The sequence below is a fragment of the Drosophila miranda genome (genome assembly GCF_003369915.1).
Source record: "Drosophila miranda strain MSH22 chromosome Y unlocalized genomic scaffold, D.miranda_PacBio2.1 Contig_Y1_pilon, whole genome shotgun sequence".
NCBI classification, from domain to species: Eukaryota; Metazoa; Arthropoda; class Insecta; order Diptera; family Drosophilidae; genus Drosophila; species Drosophila miranda.
Window position 1 is genome coordinate 35,928,221 of NW_022881603.1, and position 18,584 is coordinate 35,946,804.

The window sequence follows — 18,584 nt, forward strand, 5'->3', positions numbered from 1 at the left end:
GGATTCTGCTCTACCGGTGGTGCTCTTGGACATACATTTTCGAAGGCCTCTGATATGATGCTGAATGACGTTGTATAGTCTTCATCAAAGCGAAAGGCCACTTCGCTGGACACATAACTATGCGTACTTGGACATCGAAGTATTAGTAAACGTTGATGATTTTGCTCAAATTCACCTAAGAACCGTTGCAAAGTTTGTAAGCGCGTTTGAAAATAAGCTTTTGTTTTCCGATCTGCGCCATCCTTTCTGAAATTACGCACCGTTTGATTAACCCTCGCAATGAGATTTGTCTGAATAACACTGAGATTGTCGATCTCCACCTGAGGATCGGCTTCGAGGTCGTGGGACTCGGCTGTTGACATGTTGCTGTTATATGTGTATGTACCTTTCTCACCCTTAGTTGCACTCTCTTTGACCTTGTACAAAATACCCACAACGAAACACTTACTCTGGTACTCGGGAGGGCTTCTCTTTGCTTAAAGCGTAGCTTAAGAGAACTTGCGAGTCGTTGTTGTTGGTGTTGTCCGAGCGGAGAGCAGAAACTGTGCTACTGTGAGCGTTGAGTTGAGGCCTTGTGTCTAGAGATGATGTGCAGCAACAGAACGCTCGTTGGTCTCTTGGTCTCTGCTATGCACGAGAGAGAGGCTGCTGTCTAACCGTCGGCTTGTGTTGTTGTTGTGTGCTACTGTCCAGGCGCAGAGCTATCATATAAATATGATTTTATTTGTACATTTAACTGAACGCGGAACGAGGTAGAATCATATGCGTATAGTACGAATTAAACGCGGTTCCCCCCATGGGCCACCAAAAATGTTGTGAAATCCTCGATACGAGATTTCAATGTTGAGCAGAAATGCTCTGGGGAATCTTTGCGTTTAATAATGTACTACACGATATAGACAATTCGAGATTTATTCATTTGGACTTCAATCAACTTAAACTTTAATCTTAATCGAGTATAGAGTACAATGTAATGGGTAATAAGGGTTTAAGCGCGGCCGGCTGCAACTGCTAATTGTCGTTGTGATTTCGTCGACACGCAAACGAAGACTCTTCTTGGTGATCGGAGACGAGGTTACGCCGCCCTAGCATGAAAAGACGGCGTTCTCCGAGTGGGCAATCGCAGTTAGAGCGCTCTCACTCTCTTTGTAGTTTAACCCTTAGAAAACCGTCCACACAGATTTTCGTCCTTTGTGGGGGCGGAAGTGGGCGGGGCGAAGTTTTGAAATATTTTTGTAGCAGTGACATATCACAGAAGTCTGGATCCAAAACATCGTTGCTCTAGCTCTTATAGTCTTTGAGCACTAGGCGCTGAAGGGGACGGACAGACGGACGGACGGACAGACAGACAGGGCTCAATCGACTCAGCTATTGATGCTGATCAAGAATATATATACTTTATGGGGTCGGAAACGATTCCTTCTGGACGTTACACACATCCACTTTTACCACAAATCTAATATACCCCAATACTCATTTTGAGTATCGGGTATAACAGAAATCCAAGTAAAATTTAAATTTGCATTATTCAAAATGTCACGTCCATGCCCACGCCCTGTCAATATGGTAAATGTTGAAAAAATAAACAAAAATTCTGGCATCGACGGACGTAAAAAAGAGCGTTTGGGACATGGAAGTCGTGTCCGTGACAGTTGCAACAGAGTTGCAACTTTGTTGCAACTGGATGCCAAGGCCAAGAGCGTCCCCAAGAGCTGGGGAGATAGGGAATTTGCTATCCCTGCGGTTAACAGTTCATTTCACAGGGGCAAAGCCAACCCTTGACCGGGATCAGAATTGGGTTACGTTGCTGCCGGGCGCCCGGAGCGCTGACTGCAGCATGTTTTCAGAATGTTTTGACTTTTTATCCATATTTTTTTATCCGCATTCCGGCATCAAGGTCACTTTTTTGTTCTACCACTGACTCTGACTCTGACACTGGAGTACCAGAGAAAAAGCTCACTGACAACGAACTCCTGTGCCACAAACCATCCGGTGCACCTGTCTCTTGACTCTACCCTCAACTAAACAGACAGACAGATAGACAGACTTTCAATTTCTTTGACACATTTGCTTGAAAATGCTCAACAAGTGCGCTGGCCCCTGCGAAGATAAACCTGACAACGAGCATTGCTGCCCCTGCCACTGCCACTGCCACTGCCACAGCCCCTGTCCCTACCCGGGCTCCTCCCGGTATCAGACAAGCTTTGACTTTTATATCCCGCTGCCTCCCACCCCCGGGACTCTTCCCTCTCAGGCAGCACAGCACCCCATCTGTAGTCCTTCTTCTGTTAACTTTTGTGGGGGGGCGAGGTCGGGGCAAACTTTAGCAAATTGCCAGTTTCGGCATTTAGCTGAAGCAACACACGCCCGCCCGATCCGGTGCTCTGGTGCGCCAGTCTCGCAAGATACTCGTACTATGCTTACATTTAAGAGATTATTTTGTCGAGGTCCTTTCACATTTCGAATTTAATGCGCGTACCTTTCTTCTTCTCTCGCGTCTGGGGTTCACTGTGGATGGCCATTCCGGGCAGGCGGGTTGGCGGAGGGTCGCGGTCGCCGTTGTTTCTAGGTTACAATCGAAATTCCGCTGTAATTTGCATGCCGCGAATGTCAACCTCTACCCTACCATAGCCTCCCTACCCAGCTGCCTTTTCACCGTCCCGTATTCCTCTTTACGCGCTTTCTCCTCGTCTCGTTTCCCTATGACTTCTTGCGGCCTGCCTCCCGTCTGCTGCTTAAGAATAAACACTGCCCTGACAACTTCCTGTTTCCTTCTCCACGCCAATTTGCAAGCCGCCCCGCCCCACTCCGCCCCGGCCGCGAGCATCGCCAAAGGCAAGCAAACAAACACAAAATGGAAGCAGCAAGCCGAAAACCTTTTCTCATTTCCTTTGTAAATTGTGCACACAAACACACCCATATGGCTCTCACACACTCTCACCGAAGGTGTATCCGAAGAAAGGTAAGGCAGCGAGATGTATCTACTTTATGCGGGGTTCATGCCAGTCTTTGGAGAGTGTTCCCCTATGCGTGGATGCGCGCAAAAAGCACTGTTGCCCTCGCCCTTGTGTGTGATCAGTACTGCCTTACCTTTTCTAAATATGCCTGCTCCTGCCTTCCCACCTTCCTCGTCTGGGGTCCGTTTGATGCTGATGGCCCGAACACACACACACAGTGAAAGGGCACACCTGTAGATGACTTCCCTTGCCCTCCGCTCCTATTGAAGTGCCTGGCGCGGCCATTACGCTACATCGTAATGAAAGTATGCACTAGCGCTATGCACCTACTGCCAATCTCATTTGGGACCTATCCAGGGTATCACAGGCATATTTCAGGCCCTGCTCTTTGGAGTACAGGAGTACAGGGTATGTGCCACATTTTCTGTCGTTTGCTTCGTCAGCCGTCCCTAGCTCTGTGCAAATAATCACACTTCAAAGGCAATAAATCGTTATTTAAATTTCATTTTCCACATTGTTTAAAGTTTCGTTTCGTCGCCGCTCGGGGATAGGACTCCGGGAATCGCGGCGGGAGCACTGCCGGAAAAATATGCTTTAAAAATTCGGCTTATTTGGTTATGAATCCCCCGAGAGTGTTGACTGCCAGCGCGAATATTTCTTCATCTGTGTTGCGAGAATACCTGAGAGTTTGTTTGTGTGAGCGAGAGGATTGTTTGCGTTTTCTTCCTTTTTTGCCGAATTGGTTTAGGATGGCTAACACCCACACACAGGAACGCAGGAAAATAGCTTTTTCTATATAAAGTGGTGTATACTATGTGTGTGCTTTTCCATCCCTTTTTATGCGTTTCCCGGGACAGCTCTTCAAGCATTGCCTTCCGTCAGAACGACCTGCAAGTAGTCCGCTTGGAAATGCCGAAGGACGACAGCCGTTATCCGTTATAATCAATGCCATATTCGAGATGGGTTTCGTAGAGAGATGTTCGTATGAAGCTATCCCCATTACAATTACCGTAACAGAGCACCTAGCTGTTCTCAGATTAATCTCTTTGGTCCATCCTTGTTGTAATCCTCTGAAGACTTAAGTCGATTTGTGTCGCGTCTCCCAATCGCAATGCCATGGACTCTGCTTATGTTTTCACAAATATTTGAGATTGTGTGGCAGGGAATCGTTGGCTGATGTCGACGATGGGAATGGGACCGCTGATTAAAGGCCAGCTCAAGGCGGGTTTATTCATTTACGTTTGTTTATTGAACTTAAATTAGTTTGATTTTGCCTCTGATGCCTCTGCCTCTGCCTCAGCCTCAGCCTCAGCCTCAGCCTTTGCCATATCATCCCTTTCTTACATTTTTGATGTCCTCACAATCTCCAGTCTAAGGTCTGAAGGAGAAGAACTCAATGGAACTCAATGGAACTCAACAGGGCCAGCAAAAAGGAACAATCTTGGTAATCAGAAAGAGGGACGTGGGAGCTCGGAGATGCTGGTACCGTTCCTTGCTTAAACAAAATAAAATAAGCTCATTAAAATTATGAGCCTCAGCAGGTGGCGGGGTCAGGGCGGAAAACATTCTCTGAGTCTCAGTCTGAGTCTGAGTCCGTTGCCAGCCCATCGCGTTATCCGTGACAGAGCCGAATCCGATGAGGGCGGGTTGCCATGCCAAATGCCGCACTTCCTCCCGCCCATCAATCAGAGCCGGATTGTCAACTTTTCAGTCTCATCTCTCGACTCCGCCGTAAGTTAATTACGGAATTTCAGCGCCTGATTGATTTCCGGGTGCAGTTCAGAGCGAAAAATCTCTAAAAGACGACAACCAATAAGACTTATCATGCGCTTCCTTTCTGCTTCCAGAGCTGGCAAATCGTTGCCAAGTGGGCCTCGTGTCACGGGCCCATCACCACCGCTGAGTCTGCTGCACTGGAGCGTGAAATCCAGCGAAGTTTCGGTTGCGGTATGATTGACACCAAGCACTTAACACATTTCTACAGTCCCTATCCCACCCTCGCAGCCATGCTCCTAATGAACCTCAAGTGCGCAACAGCTGAGCAGCAGCCCCTTGAACTGGGATTCGATTGGAGGCTGGAACGGAACGGAGCGGAGCGTATGCTGGGTCCTTCCCCAAGCAGTCAAGGATAAAGAGAGAGAGAGATCAGATTTGTGTAGCCAGTTACAGAGCATAGTTGTCCTTTATTTATCTTTATCGGGATGGGAGATTTAGGGGTAGAGAGGGAGTTAAACACGGACCGAAAACCAACGGCATCGACGCAGCAACGGCGTGAATACACCGAGAAAGCAGAAACCCAACGACAACGACGCAGCAGCAGCCAAAGAGGGAGAGGGATAAACCAAGAATCGAAATCCAACGGCACCGAAACAGCAACGGCGAGGAATACACCAAGAACCGAAACCTAACGCCACCGACGCCAACACGGGGAGGAATACACCAAGAAACAAACCCCGACAACAACAACGCAGCGGAAGCCAAAGAGAGAGAGAAATACACCAAGAGCCGAAACGGTAGCCAACAGCATCAATTCAGCGACGGCCGAAGACGAGAAGCGCCGAAAAGATAAGCCGCCAGCGTCGACGCAGCAACGAAGCGCTGGAACAGTAAGCCCACAGCAGCAACGACAGAAGAGAGACGCGGAAATTTAAAGCGAAGTAACGACGCGCCAGCAGCGAGACAGAGAGACGAAAGTCACCGGCGCAGCGTAGACGCCGAACGACGGCGCCAGCCCTCTGCCGCCGCGGAAGATGACGACGCTAGCCGCCCACGCTGACGCTGGATCGGAGAGCCAGCAGAACGCCGGCTCTGAGCTGGGAAAACGTGGAAGGAGAAGTTTTTTGGAAGCAGTCGTAGGAGTCGGACGTGTTTGCGGATAAAATTCGAGTGGCGTACGAAAAGTAAGACACGTGGCGGACCAGATCCACGCCGACGCGATCAGTGACACGGGGAAGATCCGGCATCGACGCTGCGCTTACGGGGAGAAGACCCTGCATCGATACCACACTTACGAAGAGGAGGCTTTCGACGAGTACAAGCGTGGGAGTTCAGGGGTAAGCTAGTCTCTAGACGTGTATACGGGCTGCTGAGCGGTGCGATAGGTAGGGAACCAAGAAAGAATAAAGTGAAATGTAACGAATATAACAGAAACATAGCATGACCTCCAACAATCTATACACTAGGGAACCTGGAGGCCCGAGGCTTCATCTTCCCTGCCCTTCTTCCCGCCTCTTGCCCGAGTCTGTGTGATTCCATCCAGCAGTTCGTAGCCCGACCGGATACTGAGGCCGCTGTCCGGCGATTGCCTAGGCGTTCCCGGTGTTACCTGTCGTTGTTCCCTCCGCATGATTCCCTCCAGTAGTTTGTGACCCCGCAGGGTCCCGAGGCCGCTATCCGACGATCGTCTAAGCGTCCCCCGGTGACTCCTGTTGGTGTCTCGCCTGATCCCCGTAGTTCCCAGGGTCCCGAAGGGGCTGTCCGGCTATTGCCTAGGCCCTCTCGGCGATACCTGCCCTGTATGATAAAGACTTTCGCAGTAATGTTTAGCCCGACAGCGTCCCGTAAGTGCTATCCGGCGATTGCCTAGGCGCCCTAATGAACCTCAAGTGCGCAACAGCTGAGCAGCAGCCCCTTGAACTGGGATTCGATTGGAGGCTGGAACTGAACGGAGCGGAGCGTATGCTGGGTCCTTCCCCAAGCAGTCAAGGATAAAGAGAGAGAGAGATCAGATTTGTGTAGCCAGTTACAGAGCATAGTTGTCCTTTATTTATCTTTATCGGGATGGGAGATTTAGGGGTAGAGAGGGAGTTAAACACGGACCGAAAACCAACGGCATCGACGCAGCAACGGCGTGAATACACCGAGAAAGCAGAAACCCAACGACAACGACGCAGCAGCAGCCAAAGAGGGAGAGGGATAAACCAAGAATCGAAATCCAACGGCACCGAAACAGCAACGGCGAGGAATACACCAAGAACCGAAACCTAACGCCACCGACGCCAAAACGGGGAGGAATACACCAAGAAACAAAACCCGACAACAACAACGCAGCGGAAGCCAAAGAGAGAGAGAAATACACCAAGAGCCGAAACGGTAGCCAACAGCATCAATTCAGCGACGGCCGAAGACGAGAAGCGCCGAAAAGATAAGCCGCCAGCGTCGACGCAGCAACGAAGCGCTGGAACAGTAAGCCCACAGCAGCAACGACAGAAGAGAGACGCGGAAATTTAAAGCGAAGTAACGACGCGCCAGCAGCGAGACAGAGAGACGAAAGTCACCGGCGCAGCGTAGACGCCGAACGACGGCGCCAGCCCTCTGCCGCCGCGGAAGATGACGACGCTAGCCGCCCACGCTGACGCTGGATCGGAGAGCCAGCAGAACGCCGGCTCTGAGCTGGGAAAACGTGGAAGGAGAAGTTTTTTGGAAGCAGTCGTAGGAGTCGGACGTGTTTGCGGATAAAATTCGAGTGGCGTACGAAAAGTAAGACACGTGGCGGACCAGATCCACGCCGACGCGATCAGTGACACGGGGAAGATCCGGCATCGACGCTGCGCTTACGGGGAGAAGACCCTGCATCGATACCACACTTACGAAGAGGAGGCTTTCGACGAGTACAAGCGTGGGAGTTCAGGGGTAAGCTAGTCTCTAGACGTGTATACGGGCTGCTGAGCGGTGCGATAGGTAGGGAACCAAGAAAGAATAAAGTGAAATGTAACGAATATAACAGAAACATAGCATGACCTCCAACAATCTATACACTAGGGAACCTGGAGGCCCGAGGCTTCATCTTCCCTGCCCTTCTTCCCGCCTCTTGCCCGAGTCTGTGTGATTCCATCCAGCAGTTCGTAGCCCGACCGGATACTGAGGCCGCTGTCCGGCGATTGCCTAGGCGTTCCCGGTGTTACCTGTCGTTGTTCCCTCCGCATGATTCCCTCCAGTAGTTTGTGACCCCGCAGGGTCCCGAGGCCGCTATCCGACGATCGTCTAAGCGTCCCCGGTGACTCCTGTTGGTGTCTCGCCTGATCCCCGTAGTTCCCAGGGTCCCGAAGGGGCTGTCCGGCTATTGCCTAGGCCCTCTCGGCGATACCTGCCCTGTATGATAAAGACTTTCGCAGTAATGTTTAGCCCGACAGCGTCCCGTAAGTGCTATCCGGCGATTGCCTAGGCGCCCTCGGCGATGCTTGTCGATATCCCTGACCCCCCGTGGTAATTCTTAGTTCGGCTGTGTCCCGTAAGTGCTATCCGGCGATTGCCTAGGCACTCTCGGCGATGCCTGTCGATATCCCTGACCCCCGTAGTAATTCTTAGTTCGACAGTGTCCCGTAAGTGCTATCCGGCGATTGCCTAGGCACTCTCGGTGATGCTCGTCGATATCCCTGACCCTCGTAGTAATTCTTAGGCCGACAGGGTCCCGTAAGTAACGTCCGGCGATAGCCTAGGTACTCTCGGCGATACTTGTCGGTATTTCCGCATAGAAGAGTTCCCCTTTCCGCGTCGTAGTAATTCTTAGCCCGACAGGGTCCCGTAAGTACCGTCCGGCGATAGCCTAGGTAATCTCGGCGATACTTGTCGGTATTCCCGCATAGCAAAGTTCCCCTTTCCGCGTCGTAGTAATTCTTAGGCCGACAGGGTCCCGTAAGTACCGTCCGGCGATAGCCTAGGTACTCTCGGCGCTACTTGTCGGTATTTCTGCATAGCAAAGTTCCCCTTTCCGCGTCGTAGTAATTCTTAGGCCGACAGGGTCCCGTAAGTACCGTCCGGCGATAGCCTAGGTACTCTCGGCGATACTTGTCGGTATTTCCGCATAGCAAAGTTCCCCTTTCCGCGTCGTAGTAATTCTTAGGCCGACAGGGTCCCGTAAGTACCGTCCGGCGATAGCCTAGGTACTCTCGGCGATACTTGTCGGTATTCCCGCATAGCAAAGTTCCCCTTTCCGCGTCGTAGTAATTCTTAGGCCGACAGGGTCCCGTGAGTACCGTCCGGCGATAGCCTAGGTACTCTCGGCGATACTTGCCGGTATTTCCGCATAGCAAAGTCCCCTTTCCGCGTCGTACTAATTCTTAGGCCGACAGGGTCCCATAAGTACCGTCCGGCGATAGCCTAGCTACTCTCGGCGATACTTGTCGGTATTCTCGCATAGCATAGTCCCCCTTTCCGCTTCGTAGTAACTCTCAGGCCGGCGGGGTCCCGTAAGTACTGTCCGGCGATAGCCTAGGTACTCTCGGCGACACCTGTCGGTATTATCGCATAGTAAAGACCTTCGTATTGATTCTGAGTTCGGTGGGGCCCTGAAGGCGCTATTCGGCGATAACCGGAGTGTTCTCGGTGAAACCAACTGCTCCGTCCCACGCTACGATCGCTCCCGTCCGCGGGACTGCGGCCCCGTCCCCCATCGTCGGTCCGAAATACGGAGTCCCGGCAAATTATAAATATTGCTGCAATTTCGACCCTGGAGTAGACTGAGATATGTACCCCAGCCCAGGATCGCTTCCTTACAGATGGCGCCCGAGCAGGGACTCCGGGATTCCGTTATGTTTTGGGGCGCTAAGTGGAACAGTCGATCAGAAAAACGTGTAGCAGGGGGAATCGGGACTGTATCATGCGCAAGCACGGCCAGTCGGAATCATTAGGACAAGAATAGCTGTATATCTCTGAAAAAAAAAACCGCACGTGAGGTCGCCCATTATTCACGTACCTAGGCCGCTGTCCGGCGATTGCCTAGGCGTTCCCGGTGATACCTGTCGTTGTTCCCTCCGCATGATTCCCTCCAGTAGTTTGTGACCCCGCAGGGTCCCGAGGCCGCTATCCGACGATCGTCTAAGCGCCCCCCGGTGACTCCTGTTGGTGTCTCGCCTGATCCCCGTAGTTCCCAGGGTCCCGAAGGGGCTGTCCGGCGATTGCCTAGGCCCTCTCGGCGATACCTGCCCTGTATGATAAAGACTTTCGCAGTAATGTTTAGCCCGACAGCGTCCCGTAAGTGCTATCCGGCGATTGCCTAGGCGCCCTCGGCGATGCTTGTCGATATCCCTGACCCCCCGTGGCAATTCTTAGTTCGGCGGTGTCCCGTAAGTGCTATCCGGCGATTGCCTAGGCACTCTCGGCGATGCCTGTCGATATCCCTGACCCCCGTAGTAATTCTTAGTTCGACAGTGTCCCGTAAGTGCTATCCGGCGATTGCCTAGGCACTCTCGGTGATTCTCGTCGATATCCCTGACCCTCGTAGTAATTCTTAGGCCGACAGGGTCCCGTAAGTAACGTCCGGCGATAGCCTAGGTACTCTCGGCGATACTTGTCGGTATTTCCGCATAGCAAAGTTCCCCTTTCCGCGTCGTAGTAATTCTTAGGCCGACAGGGTCCCGTAATTACTGTCCGGCGATAGCCTAGGTACTCTCGGCGACACCTGTCGGTATTATCGCATAGTAAAGACCTCCGTATTGATTCTGAGTTCGGTGGGGCCCTGAAGGCGCTATTCGGCGATAACCGGAGTGTTCTCGGTGAAACCAACTGCTCCGTCCCACGCTACGATCGCTCCCGTCCGCGGGACTCCGGCCCCGTCCCCCATCGTCGGTCCGAAATACGGAGTCCCGGCAAATTATAAATATTGCTGCAATTTCGACCCTGGAGTAGACTGAGATATGTACCCCAGCCCAGGATCGCTTCCTTACAGATGGCGCCCGAGCAGGGACTCCGTGATTTCGTTATGTTTTGGGGCGCTAAGTGGAACAGTCGATCAGAAAAACGTGTAGCAGGGGAAATCGGGACTGTACCATGCGCAAGCACGGCCAGTCGGAATCATTAGGACAAGAATAGCTGTATATCTCTGAAAAAAAAAAAAAACGGACGTGAGGTCGCCCATTATTCACGTACAGCCGAGGCTGGCTTTCCTAACCTCCCTAGCAATAGCGTCAGCACGTGGCCGCTGCGACCACATGAGGAGGAGAGCGCCGCGGCGAGGCGGCAGAGAAAGAGAACCGAGCCGAAGCTGGGCAGAAATCGCTAGAGAGAGAGCGACACGTACGCGGCGAGCAGAGAGTCGTGAGCGGTAGAGGCCGGAATCCTCCCGAAGACCAACCAGCCCGGCTATATATTTCGTACTCAGACCCAGAAGAGGATAGTCAACGCCCGGCCCTCAGCGAGAATAGTCGTGAGCGGTAGAGGCCGGAATCCTCCCGAAGACCAACCAGCCCGGCTATATATTTCGTACTCAGACCCAGAAGAGGATAGTCAACGCCCGGCCCTCAGCGAGAATAGTCAACGCCCGGCCCTCAGCGAGAATAGTCAACGCCCGGCCGTCAGCGAGGATAGTCAACGCCCGGCCCTCAGCGAGAATAGTCAACGCCCGGCCCTCTGCGAGGATAGTCAACGCCCGGCCCTCAGCGAGAATAGTCAATGGCCGGCCCTCAGCGCGAGCAGTCAACGCCCGGTCTTCAGCGCGATCATTCAATGCCCGGCCTACAAAACTATAGCCGATAGTCAACGCCCGGCCCTCAGCGAGAATAGTCAACGCCCGGTCTTCAGCGCGATCATTCAATGCCCGGCCTACAAAACTATAGCCGATAGTCAACGCCCGGCCCTCAGCGAGAATAGTCAACGCCCGGTCTTCAGCGCGATCATTCAATGCCCGGCCTACAAAACAATAGCCGATAGTCAACGCCCGGCCCTCAGCGAGAAGAGTCGATGCCCGACCCTCAGCGCGAGCAGTCAACGCCCGGTCTTCAGAGCAGTCATTCAATGCACGGTCTTCAGCGTGATCATTCAAAGCCCAGCCTACAAAACTATAGCCGAAAGTAAACGCCCGGCCTTCGAAGTGATCAGTCAGCGTTCAGCCATCAACACGAGACGAGATCCAACGCTTAAATCAACGAACCCAGCACGACCAGGACCACAAGGACAATCCCCAGGACGACGACAGCAAGGACTATCGACCGGCCTAGCCAGGATCAACAGTCAGGACAATTCCAAGGACAACGGTAGCAAGGACTATCGACCAGGACCCCAAGCAGCAAGGACGCCAAAGACGCCTCCACTGGACAACCGTGTTAACCGTACATAAGCCGTTGTTCCGTGACTAGCCCCCAAGGACTCCGGTATTCAGCGCGTGACCTAAGAAAAGATTCTACCGGAGGCTCAATACGTGATACTCCCGTCGGAAACGCGAAAGACCTCGAAGTGCCAGTTCGACCACCGTGCTTCGACATGGGGGTACAGTGGATGGTACGGCGCAAGGACGAATTGCAGGCCATCGCCGCCGAATTCGGCCTCGGTGAAACCGGGACAGTGGACGAACTGCGCAGCCGGATCTCGGCCTTTATCTCGCGCGGTGAGCATCCGACTGGGATCGAAAAACGGATCAAAGAGCTCGGAATGGTCTTCGACAGCGCGCCCAGCCCGAGAAGCCCGAGGAACACGTCCCCGTCGCCGGGACCGAGTCAGCGAGAGCGGAAGGAAGGGATCTGTGCGGAGCAGGCTCTATCTATCATAATTCCCGAGTTCCCGCGCGCAGCTCACGGCGACTCTGGCCGGCTTGAAACCACGACTGACCGGCGACATGGTGACAATCACCACCAGCACCGCTTCCCCGAGGAAGCCGGAACTTCGCGACCCGGAAGGGAAGAAATTTCCTTCGCCGCCCTGGCCGATAAACTGCGCAATTGGGGTCTGAAGTTCGACGGACACTCGGATGCGCTGGCTTTCATCTCCGGGCTACTAGCTGGCAAAGCAGAAGGATGGTTTAGGACATTCCAGATGCAAGGCAAGCCATGGACCGAGTTCTTCCTACCCCGCGATACTTTCAGCGCTTGGAAGATACGATCCGCTCCCGTCGCCAACGACCCCGAGAAGCCTTTCAGGACTACTTGATCGACCTCCGACTCATGATGCAACGAGCTCAGTATACTCCAGACAGGGAGCTGGACAGGATCTACGAGAACCTTCGGCCGGAATACCAACTGTTCACCCGTAGACATGAGTTCGAGACGTTGCGAGAACTGACCCAATTGATAGTAGCGTACGAGACAACGCGGGACAGCGAACCAACCCACCCAGCTAACGACCGCCCAAATACGAAAGTCAGAACGCCATCATACCAAGGACCCGGATTATCCACCCCACAGCATACCCCTCCAGACGACACCGGGCCCTCCCGGAGCGCCGAGACGGCAAGCCGCGTAGTGACCCAGGATGGAGACCGGCCGGTGAACACACGCCGGACCTGCCGTAATTGCGGGGAGGAAGGTCATTTCATCAGTTCATGCAGGAATCGGCGAGTGCTATTCTGTTGGGAGTGTGGCCGCCGCGGCATCCGGACGATCGACTGCTGTAGGCTATTCGAGTCGGGAAACGGGACGAGTCTCCGCTCGTCAGGGAACCGATCGGAGACATACCTCCAGGGCCCCAGGAGTAACTCATCCCTTAAGTTTGGAAGGAGGCAGGATCGCCGCGCTAGTAACCATCGAAGGAGTACAGCTACCCTCGATACGGGAGCAACGCGGTCGTTCGTCAGTCAACGCATCGCTCATGAAGTAAGTACCGGAGGGAACGCACGGAATATAAGGACTACCGTCCGCCTGGCGGACGGTACAGCAAAGGAGGTGAAGCAAGCAGTTTCGGTCAAGGTGCGTCTGGATCAACAGGAAACGCGGGTGATTCTATTAGTCCTACACATGGTAGTGGACGACATCATACTGGGGCTCGATTTCCTTTGCGGCGTCCAGGCCATAATACAATGCGGACGAACGTACTTGCAGTTGACCCAGCGGGCGATCCGGGAAACCAACCCGATCCCCACATCATCCTCGAATCGGCCCCGCATGGTTACTTTTAGTGACGAAAGTCCCGCGACTGCATCCGCTGCCCCTACCCGCTCGACCAATCCAACAGCGACCCCCCGGACGAAGCCGACGCACCAGAATCCCAACCACGCCAGACCCATCAACGTAACCATGACAACGCACCAGAATCTCGACCACGCCAGACCCAGCAAAGTAACCATGACAACGCACCGGAGTCTCGAACACGCCAGACCCATCAACGTACCAGTGACAACGCACCAGAATCCCAACCACGCCAGACCCATCAACGTAACCATGACAACGCACCAGAATCTCGACCACGCCAGACCCAGCAACGTACCAGTGACAACGCACCAGAATCCCGACCACGCCAGACCCATCAACGTAACCATGACAACGCACCAGAACGCCAGACCCAGCAACGCCACCCGAACCCGACCCGCAATTCGATACGACCACGCCAGAACCATCAACGAAGATTCGACGGAGACGACTGCGACACCGCTGGACACACCCAGGGCCAGTCCGTCCAACTCGCATCTATCCCCCAACGGATTATCAACTCGCCCCTTTAGCCGATGCCGCGGCCGGTCGACAACGCAACCCTTTTCGAAGATCAGACTCGACTGACCCTATCACCGTGAACCTCGCCATCATAACATGTGCCCTGCTCGAAGAAATCTCGCCACCGACAGCCCCCACCACCGAACCACCCCTCCCGCCGTGGGTAGCCGAGTTTTTGAAGCAAGAATTGGCCAAGTTCGAGGGATTGGAGGGCGTGTCTCACATAGCTGAGCATACCATCACTCTGAAGGACGACAAGCCGATAAAGCAGATGTACTTCCCCAAAAAGCCGGCCATGCAGAAAATCATCAATGCTCAGGTCGACGAGTTGCTGCAAGACGGGCGAATCGAAGCTTCAAAAAGCCCACACAGCGCTCCCATCGTACTGGTGGGAAAGAAGACAGGCGAGATGCGGATGTGCGTAGACTACCGACAACTCAACGCGCAATCAATACCCGACGCCTACCCACTGCCCAGGATCAACCACATCATCGAGAAGCTCCGTAACGCACGTTACATCTCGACTTTGGACCTCAAGAACGGGTATTGGCAGATCCCTATGGCCGAGGGGAGCCGAGAATGTACCGCCTTCACCGTTCCGGGCAGAGGACTCTTCCATTGGAAGGTGATGCCGTTCGGACTGCACTCAGCATCGGCCACGTTCCAGCGAGCCTTGGACAGCGTCATCGGACCACAGATGGAACCCAACGCATTCGCTTACCTTGATGACATTATTGTCATCGGAGCGGAGTTGGAGGAACACGTCGACCATCTGCGAGAGGTGTTCCGGAGACTACGGGAAGCAAATCTAAGATTGAACCAAAAGAAATGCAGCTTCTTCCAGAAAAGCATCGTATACCTGGGGCATGTCATTAGTGAGCAGGGTATACACACCGACCCAGATAAGATCGTCGCCGTCCGGAAGTTGGCCCCACCCAGTTCAATAAAGGAGCTTCGACGCTGCCTAGGAATGGCATCGTGGTACCGGAGGTTTGTCCCAAACTTCGCGACGATTGTACAACCAATGACTAGCCTCCTGAAGAAGGAGAAAAGGTGGATCTGGAGTGACGAACAGCAGGCCGCTTTCGAGGAGTTGAAGGAGAAGTTAACCCAAGCACCCGTCTTAGCCTGCCCGGATTTCGCGGAGAGGTTCGCTCTACAAACTGACGCAAGCGACTACGGTCTAGGAGCGGTCCTGACGCAACAGATCAGCGGAGAGGAGAGGGTCATAGCCTACGCCAGTCGAAGGCTCTTGAAAGCAGAAGAGAACTACTCAGCCACGGAAAAGGAGTGCTTAGCCATCGTCTGGGCCATCAGGAAAATACGATGCTACCTGGAGGGCTATCACTTCGACGTCATCACCGACCATCTCGCCTTGAAGTGGTTTAACTCGATCAATAATCCAACCGGTCGCATCGCCCGTTGGGCTCTGGAACTCCAACAGTAGCGCTTTGACGTGCTTTACCGACGCGGAAGCCAAAACATCGTAGCAGACGCTCTTTCCCGGCAACCTATCGACACCATACAGCGAACCCTAGAAGACCTGCCCACCTGCCCCTGGATACAGAGGTTGCTCAAACGTATCCAGTCACGACCTGTGGAATGCAGAGAATTTATAATCGAGAACGGACAGATCTACCGGCAGCCTGGACACCGACCAATCGAGGAAGAATCTCACCAGTGGAAGTTATGCGTCACCAGTGGCCATCGTAGACGAGTGTTAGAAGAATGCCACGATCACCCGACCGCCGGACACCTAGGAATACGGAAGACTACCACTCGGGTAACCCAACGATATTACTGGCCAGGACTCTACAGAGACGTGGCCCGATACGTGAAACATTGCGAAAGCTGCCAAAAATTTAAGGTGAGCCAGAACAAACCCGCAGGTCACATGTATACGCGACAGGCGAAGGGCCCGTTCGACATCCTTTGCGCGGACTTCGTAGGCCCCCTACCCCGCTCAACGCACGGCAACACGATGCTCCTCGTGTTCTTCGACTCATTCTGCAAATGGGTAGAACTTGTGCCACTCCGGAAAGCCACAACCGCCCACTTGGAGAAGGCGTTCTGCCGATTCGGGGTCCCGTGGAAGTTTGTGTGCGACAACGGAACACAATTCACCAGTCGGTCCTTCCGGAAATTTTGCGAGGTGGCGGGAATGGAACTCGAGCACACCGCGCCGTATACCCCTCAGCAAAACCCGACGAAGAGGGCAAACCGGACCTGCCAATTTTTTGGACCATCAAGACAATGATTGCACAATACGTCGACGGGGACCAACGGACCTGGGACGATCTCCTCCCCGAGTTAAGCTTGGCCATAAACAGCAGCACGTCGGACACCACGGGCTTCAGCCCGGCCTTTTTGGTACTCGGACGAGAACCAAGGCTACCAGGAGCCTTGTACGACGAAGTGACCCCAGGATTAGGAAATGAACAAGAGCCTGCGCACGAGAAGGCGACACGACTGCAGGAAGTGTTCAAGGTCGTACAGGAGAACACCCAACGGGCATCCCAAGAGCAGAAGAGAACATACGACCTCCGACGGCGCGAGTGGCGACCCGAACTAGGAACCCTAGTCCTCCTTCGGCAGCATCACTTATCCAAAGCCGTCGACGGTTTCGCGGCAAAATTGGCCCCCAAGTACGACGGGCCGTACAAGGTAACCCGATTCTTATCTCCCAACGTAGTTCGACTACAGAGTCAACAAGGCAAACGAAGGAAAACAGCGAGTTTAGCCGACTTAAAGGCGTTCCACGGAGTGGACCACCCCGAGGAGAACCCGACGACAACGGTGAGACCCGAGCGCGCTACCGTAACGTCCTCGCCCCGTAAGGGGCGCGACCCACGAAACCGTAAGCTACGTATACATCCCCTTATGGGATTAGATAAGTACTACACCCAATGTAAACATCTTCTTACTCGCACCGCTCAAGCAGGATAGGGGGAGGGTATTAATACTTCTAGTTAAGACAGGCAGGTTCTAACCGACAGGCATTTTCTCCCTAGAATCGACTGAAGACATGAAGCGTCTAAGAGACGGAAGGCAAGCTCGGCCCCTAGGGGCAAATGGTGATACAACGGGACACCCTAGCGGAGACCAGCAGCCTGAAGTCCCGGCACCTGCCGACGAACCAACGACACACCGGACTCGCGGCTGGATCGTCGACCCCAATGGGCCATCCGCCTCCCGTCAAGCCCAGCTGAGGCGGGTCGGAGAGGCGACACTTCGACAACAGGACAGGAGCCATGGTGCCAGCGCGCGGCAGCCATCCAAGGGTGGATCGACCAACAAGCCCAGGACCCGGGGACCGACGCCGAAGAGGAAGTAGAGCCCGATGGCCGCTTCGCAACCGCAGGTGTCCGCTCGGCGCCCAATCACGACGTCGCCGCCCTGAATCGCCGTTGGTTCGGGAGTTATGGGGCTGCCATCGACGAAGACAACGCGACCACGGACACCGACGAGCACGAGACGATAATGCGCGACGCTCAAAGCCTGGCGTCCACGCTAAGGGAACAGGACGAAGGGAACAGACACCCACTGGCTCGCGTCCGCGGGACTGCGGCCCCGTCCCCCATCGTCGGTCCGAAATACGGAGTCCCGGCAAATTATAAATATTGCTGTAATTTCGACCCTGGAGTAGACTGAGATATGTACCCCAGCCCAGGATCGCTTCCTCGCGGCGTATGCGCGATACAGATTGCCCCCAAAGAGGGGATGCAATAGGATGGAGAGTTCTCTGTGCAGATTTCAACTTTTACGAGGCAAGTTTTTTAGTTTGGTTTTTTGGTTTTCGGTAAATGTAAATGTTAAAAATGATAAAGTGCACTCGACAGGGAAGGATGGAGGATGAAGGATGGTGTGGTGTGGTGTGGTGTTCGGTGGGGAAAATGGAAAAATATAAGTGGTTGGCTGTCGGCCTGTTCTGGCCTGACCTGGTTTCTCTAGTAATTTTCACTTCTAATGTGTAAGCTTACATATGAAAATAGTTCGAGTTTAGTTAGGTTTTAGTTTGATTTTTGCTTGTTTTTTCGCATTTTGTAAGGGTATTTTTCAAATATAAGCGTATAAGTTCAGAGTTCAGAGATCAAAGTTAGAAATGTTCTCCACTTGCATGCACAAATACACAATACATACGAGTACACATACATATGCTCACATGCACGTACATATAGCATATGCGCACATACGAGCTAGATTATGCTTTGATTAGGGCTTAGGCTTATTTAGTACGTACTTTAGTACTAGTAACAACAGTCAACATTCAACA